A 7,856-nucleotide genomic window follows, 5' to 3' on the forward strand; every position below is an offset into this window, starting at 1 on the left:
AGTAAATTTTCTTTCTTTTAAAAACTTTGCCATTAGTGCTTTGCAGGCCCTTTCCATTTCTGAGGCCCAGACCTCTCGTGTTGCATGGGCTCTTTGTTTCCCTTCCTCCTCTTTGTCAATGCCACTTCTTGATGGATCAGGGGGAATGTTTACCTGGCATCATTTAAAGTTCTGTCCTATAGTGAATGCAGACTCTGTGCACAGGGCTGAGGCTGCATCTCTCAGGTGCAGGAAGGCAGGACTGGAGCTGGATTAGTCTATTTTTTTCATTGGATGAGCTTGTGGGGCTCCTTTTGACAAGATGCTTTGTGCAAAAGACTTGGAATTTCTACCGCTGCATCATTTGGTTCTGCTCCCAAAGGGAATACATTATGCTCTCCAGTGCTGTCTGACCATGCTGTCCTGAAGAAGAGAAGTAGCTGGGATTAAATCCAGAACCCTTTGGGGGCAGTGCAGGATGCTGGTCTTGAACTCACTGCTGCTAGTCTTGTCCACGCTTGCAGAGATGGATCATCCAGGAGGATTTCCTCTGGCTACAGTTTCGCATCTCCTTCTAAATAGCCCAAGTGCAAGCACCAGCCAGCGGCTGTGGGAGGGCTCTTACTGACCTGTATGAGGATGAAGAGGAACTGAATGGAGGGCTTGGACCCATGAGGTGCTGGAGCAGGAGCTGCAGGCTGATGGTAATGCCTCCATGGGTGGTAGGGGCAGCAGTGATCGGCTGTTTGCAGCCCAGGTTGGTCACCCAGGGTGGGTTTTACAGATCCAGAAGGTGACTGGAGACCGTTAAGCAAAATACTTGGGTCTGCAGAGTTCAAATTGAGATGTTTCTGTCTCCTTCCTCTCCCCTCTCCTGATTCTTTTTTGACAGATCCTTTTCTTAAGGAAATTATAACTCTTAAAAGCAGTAACTTGGGACTTTGCAAAGTGCCTTTTTTGGCTTTACCACCTCAATCTCTAAGAGCTAAATACATTACTCAAAGTAAATGTACAACAGGATTATTTGTTAAAGTTGTCTGTTGATTTTTAAAATTTTTATTCTTCCATTTCAAGTGACTTTTTTGCCTCCATCTCTTAAGGCTTTGCATGTCCAGCACTCTGGGATCTGTGGATGTCTCTTGTCCCAAGACACCAACACTTCACAGGACCCAAATTAAGTGAAGACGCTTAGGATATTATTCATTTCAACACCTTCTAGGCTGTTGGTGTAGATGGCTCTGAGGCAGAGGCACATTTGCTGCAGGTGGACTGGCAAGGGCCCTGACACAAGCCTTTAGCCTTCTTAGGGCAGGAGTTGGTCCAAGTCCATAGCAAGGAGATTGTTGCTCTCTGGGATCCCTGGGTGAAAGGAACTCCATAAGCACTCCATCATTTAATTTGTATTGAACAAAACAGTGACTTCAGCATCTTTATTGCTGTACCTCTTCTGCTGAGCTGTATAAATAGCAGACATATTTCTATAATTTTTTTGCTTCTACTGTCTATGCTGGTGGTTTAGTGGATAAAAGAGCACTTAATTTTCCCTTGCTGGACTTAGGAGAGGCACACTCTTGGAATGGCTTTCAATGTGATGACTGACAGTCCATCTGTGCTGTGGGTGGTATGAGAAGCATCACCATCTGCACGTGTGTGAGGCACATCACCGTCCTTATGTAAGAGACGTCACCTCCCCCAGCGTGTCCCTCCTGAGGGGCTTTCAGCCAAACCCTCTGCTAGCGTGGGGCCAGCTGCAACACAGAGAGCCATGGTGAATTTACACTGAGTGAGGGCCTAGCCCCGCTTGTCACCCTCTCAAGTCATCCCTTCAGAACATGCTGATTACTAAATTAATTGTTAGCACGTTCAGACAGAGGCATGGAATAGCCTCCTGTTTGCTCGAAATAACTTGGCAACAGTCGCCACCTTTAAATGCCGCTTAGTCCTGCCATTTTCAAGTGTGCTGCCTTTAAAATTTAATTGAGTTTCCCTTTGTTGGGTGTGCATTCAAACAGCTTGCTCCAATTGCCTGATTTACCTTCTGGGTTAGCTGTGTCCCTCTATGCATAATGTAGCATCCACCAAAAGATCCACTCAGGGTAACATCTCTGTTCCCTGCCCTAGAGACTCCCTGCTCCTTTGTCTCTCCCTGCTTTAATGTTATCCTGGCCTCTAGCAATAGCCAGCCAGCGTGTGGGTAGGGTGGATGGAGGTGAGACAGTCTGCAGGCATTCCATCCCCATCAGCACTGTTGTTTTCCCGCTGTGGGTTTCCAGCAGCGTTACCCTGTGGATGTTCCTAGCGGTGTGATGTTTCTGTGATGAGTCAATTCCTTCTGCTTCTTCAGTCCGCCTGGCAAAAACCTGCCGGGTCCCTGTGGCTATCCACAAATAGGTAGTGGGGTGCTGCTCCATGGGCTCTGATGGATCTCCTGCTTTGGGGTGATTTCACCTGTGCTAAAAACCAGAGCTGGATACTGGCCTTTCCCCACCTGCCAGCCCCAGGGGCCAGGTCTGCCTCTGTGGGTGGCAAGGTGCAACAGACACAAGCTCAGGCTGCTGCTCAAGCTGCCTAGCGGGGTAGAGGCACTAGTGGCCATCTGGCCGAGGTTTTCATTAAGTGTGTCTGGTTTTTTTGTGGGATTCTCACTCCAAGAAACGTGGAGGAGAAGGAGGTGGCATGTGGGGGAGCAATCTGGAGAGAATTACTGAAAGATCTCCTCTATTTTTTGGGTGAGACACCAGCAGAGGACTGTAGATCAAAACCTTTTGTTTTGGCACTAGACTCCAAGATTTGCTGTTTGTCCAAGTCCTCATCCCAATCCTGATCCTCTGTTTCAAGGATTTATACATTCTCCATTATTTTGTCCTTTTTATTTGCTCTTTTTTAGATTCCATCTTCTGTTTTGCCATTAGAAGATGAAAAATCTGAGCTAGACTTTAGGCAGAGGTCCATGAGAAAACACCTGTGTGTCTCCAGCTGTGGCCAGGAAGCCCCTGACAGCAGTGCTTCTGCACGACAATGGAAGATGAGTGCTGCCCTCCATATTTCATAAGCATTCTTTTTCATCTCTTTCCTTCTGACAGAGAAAGGTGCTTTCCTCCACACATGAATACTTGTCAGTTTCAGAGCCAGACAGCTGTGAAAAATCTCTTTCCTTTCTTTCTCCAAATTCCTTCCTCAGGATGGTGATGGTGCTTCAGAGGAGCAATTTGAAATGCTGTTTGCTTAGGGGGGAAATGGGATTCAGTTGTCTGCGAGTGAGGGTTTCAGATGCTTTGCATTCTTGTTCTTTTCCCACCTCTAACTTGCTAAATTTTGGGCAGGAGGTGACTCTGTAGGACATCCTTTGGTTATTGCTGATGCCTGGAAGATGCTTGTCCTTGGAGAAAGTGGACAAAGAGACATTGCTATGCAGCTCCAAAGGGCCAAACACCACAGTCACATGTCCCAACTGCTTTTGTGAAAAACATTTCATTTCTCTGACAATTTTTCCTTCCTTCACAAAAAAACACAAACAAACAAAACCTAACCAAGCAAAACAAAAGAACCTAACTCTATTAGGGAGAATTTTTGATGAAATATGTAAATTCCAGAGCTGTCTTTCCACTCAAAACTGGTTTTGACACAATTTTCAACAATTGATTAGGGTCTAGAGGGGGGCTTCTGATTAGAGAGTGGTTTATTTATGCCATTTTCCTTTTCCCAGGCTAGAGGAAGGGCTGAGAATGCCTGTCTGCAGTGCAGAATTTTCAGTGGAAGTCTCAGGGCAGCCTTTTCCTCCCAAAACTGTGCTGCAAAGCTGGTAGGCAGAAAGAAAACTACCAAAGAGCAATTAGCTGCATTCTCTACATTGTACATTTCCCTTTTAGGTATCATCACCTTTCTGAGCAAGGACCTTATTTGAGTGTCCTCCTCTGGAAAAAAAAGAAAATATTTTTTACAGCCCAGGTTTGGGAAAACTCTGACCAGCAGAGTACACTTCCTATAGCAGTGGTGTAGGGAAGGGTGGCAGGTGTGTAACGCCAGGCTGTGATGGACACAGCTGCCGATGTGGCTTTTCCCAAGGTGAGCACTACTGCTCTTACCCTGCTCCTGCTGAGTTAAACCTTATCCCATGAAAAGCATGAGCATATTGGTGGCCAGTTTGATGCATCCTCACCAGTAGCTCAGGTGAGGGCCACCTGGGTAAGCACCACACATAAATAAGCTGCACAATTCTAAGCAAAGATTTTGGCTCTGCTTTCTCAGCTCTGTTTTGCCATTAGAGGATGAAAAATTTGAGCTGAAAATTCCCCTGAAATTTCAGGGGAAACCAAGACCCACAAAATGACCCATGTGGAGCAGTAGTGCACCTTGGTTTGTGCTGCTCCAGGCCAGATGAGCCATTTACCTGCAAACCCTTTCTGCTTGATGGAATTAAAGAGTATCTTACAGCCAACCCCATATGATCTGTAGGAAAATAAGATCACCATTAGGTGATCAACAGCTTCAGGAGCAAGCAAACATGCCTGAACACAGCCAGGTGCCGTCAGTGTGTCCAGCTGTAGCTGCATGGAGCTTTTCCCTTTTTATCCCTGTTCTGGTCTGATAGCTTTTTTCATACCCTTTGCCTTCATGTAAACAACCACACGGGTTGCAGCGGAATAAACAAAAATCAAGCTCTTGAATGTCATTGCTTACCAGGAAAGAGACCAGCGTGGAGCTCCATGAAGCCTGTGTGCAGCGCTGCAGGCACAGCCACCTTTGCTGGGGCTCTGCCCTAGTGGGGGCTGCAGCCACCTGCACTGCCTTGGGAGCCTACCTACCTTTGAATGGATATACAGCAGCAGGGGAGGTCTGACAGTCACTGTAAAAGGGATCTGTTTATTGTTTAACTCTGAAGCTGCCTGACTCACAGGGGAACCTGTTCCTCTCCACGAAATCTGAATAGACTGGAAATGCATGTTTTTAGGCTGAAGTGTTTTGAAATGCTTTAAAAATGTAAACTATCCATAAATGCAAACTGATTGCAAATCTGCAGCTTGAAGCAGAGGCAACAAGAAGCATAACCCCAGTGCAATTTTTTTTAAATGTTTTGTCTGTTTCCATTTAAAGCATTTAAATAACCACACTGGTACCCCTACGCTCACCTGCTGCACACCTGCTGCTACCCCAGCCCAGCTCTCCAGCTGCCAAGAGCTCCAAATATTTCAGACCTTGATGTACAGTGTTCCTTTCAACATTCTGCCTACTGGAAGCCATGGTCCTACAGCACACCAAGCCATGAGGCTCTCGACTGCTTCACTGAGCTTGATTTAGTTGCTTGAGACCAGGCATCACTAAGACCAAGCTGCCATTGTTCACTTGGAGGTGTGGCTCAGGGTAAATAATTTCCCAGTTTAGCTAAGAAGGCAGCTCAAACTCTGCCAGAGTGGGATCCTGTGTGTGATGGCAGGGCTTCAAAAGAAAATGCTGCTGACAGTGCTCTCACTCTGTTTTCCCATTATCCAAGCTGCATCCATGGTGACACCAGGGTGATGCTCCAGGGCTGAGGCTGGGAAAGAGCACAAGGTTGGCACATGGTGGTGGTTTTCATCTGGTGTCCCCTGCCAAGCCCACCAGGTCACCCTGTCCCTGATCTGTGAGCCATTTTCTCCTCAGTTAACTCAGTTTGACAGTTCCAGCTGGTCCCAAGCCATCATAATTAATGCCACATCTTTCCTGTTTCTCTCCAACTTTCAAACATGTGCCCAGGCTCCTGCCAGCTCTCGTCAGCCACTCCTCTGGTGCCAGCAGAGTAGCAGCAAGCCAGAGAAAGGACCAAGTGGGCTTGCACCAGTGGTGCCAGGCCAGGCTTTGCCAGGTCTGGATAGGGCTGGTGCGTCACCTCCCACCTCAGAAGTTTGCTCTTGGACTCTGCAAAAGTGGGATTAAAGCCTCTCTGCATTTGGTAGCAGCTTCCCTGTCCTCTTCCACTGTTTCCTGGCCAAGTCAAAGAACCATGGAGAACCTGTGGGTGTACTGGCCTTGCTCCCCATCATTTATTAGAGTTGTTTCCTCCTTGAGGTTTTTCAAGCTCTCTTGGAAATTGAAACCCAGAGAGAGGACCTCTGCCATGCAAGAGGGTTATCTCAGCGCAGCCACTTATGTTCCCCTTTGTTCTCCACATTTACTTTCTTTCCTCCCATCTTCAGAGACAGTGCAATGATTTTAAAAAGACACCTGATTAAGGGTTTCATTTGAGGGGACTGCAAAAAAAATTGTGGAGTAGAATATGTTTTACTCTGTTTTGCTAAAATGGAGATAAAAGTCTGTCCAAACTCATTCCACACCTGGAGCTGAGAACTGCTCGAGGACTTCTCTGCAGGCATTCAAAGACCTGATTTATGACAACAAGGTTTTAGGTGAAGCGTTTTGTTCTACCTGATAGCAAAAGTAAAAGATTAAGCCCTTCAAACCCTAGCTCTTCCAGGCATACTGAGGAAATGGACATATTCCTCTCATATTTGGGGGCTGACATTTCAACATCGAGTTCAATGCTTGGGTTTAAGGCTTTCTTTGGCATCTGGCTGGGATTTTATTGGGGTTGAAAGACAGAGCTTGTGAGTGTTTTATTAGCTGTTCCTTTACCTTTGAAGGGAACATCTATTGTTTATTAGTTTAAGAGAAGTACAAATGATACATTGAGTTCATGTTTAATAACTTCCCCCAGTGCTCCAACACAACGGCAACTTAATCTCATTGTAGGGTGCTCTCTGGAGCTGGAGAAGATTCCAAACTCATGGGAAAAGAAGCATGCAAACCTCCATCCCCTTGTGCAGGAGAAGCCTGTGACAGAGGGGCTGTGGACACTGGTGGTGGGGTCTTGCAGAGTGTCAAATAATTTTGACTAATAGCTGAATATGTTAGAAAAAAAAGTCTGGGTCTCCTCATGGATCATTCACAAGTAGTAAATTAAACGTTGTTTTGCTGGGAACATCTTGCCTTGTACTTTTTGCCACATGTATCTTGTGTATGTTGCCACCTGGAAGCTTATTTGTCTGCATGTGTCTGGTACTGACATCTCTATAAAATCCAAGGAAAATAAGCTGTGAAGAGCCAGAGAGCTTTTAAAAGAGGAATGCTTTACAGAGGAAAAAAATACAGCATTGAAAAGACATCCAGCAGTTATTTCTTCTCTTGGGCTAGTTATGGTTTAAGAATTATTTGTTATGGGAGTAGTGAAGTTGGACCCAAGCTATTAATCCAAACCAGAGGGAGAGTTCAGCTGAGAAATATTTTCCTACCTGCCAAACTTCCCCCAACATGTAGAAAATCTGTTTCCCTGCTCATGGAGTTGGGTTTAGCTGTACTTTGTGTCTCAAGGGACCTATGATTTTTTAATTTCTCATTGGAATTTAATCTTTAAATTCTCTTCCTTTGCAGAAGAAGAAAGAAAGGCGAAATCATGATGCTTGTGAGTAGGAGCACAAGTGAAGTATCTCTTGGAGGGATAAAGGACAAAGCCAGCCTTGGTGAGGGCTCCCTGGGCTCCAGTAAGGTGATGGTTCCAACATCCTCTGGACAACACAGCCCCACCTGGAAATAGGTGTGACCCCTCAGTCCCAGCATCCTCATAACTGAGACTGGGCTTAGCATCTGGATCAGGAATAAGGATCTGGGGGGAAGATTAGGGAATAGGAAGACAAAAGGACTTGAATGGAAATATTTGTTTTGCCCAAGGATTTTCATTTCTTTGATTCACCTGGAAAAGCTGCAGCAGGCTCATTAGAAAACAGCTCAAGATTTGGTTTAATCTGCAGTCTCCTTTGCTCTTCTGGAAAGAGGCTGTTCCACCTTCTCCCCACTCCAGCCTGGTTCCCCATACACTATCTACAGAACAGAGATGGGGGTGTTTT

The sequence above is a fragment of the Vidua macroura genome, chromosome 1 (assembly GCF_024509145.1).
Source record: "Vidua macroura isolate BioBank_ID:100142 chromosome 1, ASM2450914v1, whole genome shotgun sequence".
Classification (NCBI taxonomy): Eukaryota; Metazoa; Chordata; class Aves; order Passeriformes; family Viduidae; genus Vidua; species Vidua macroura.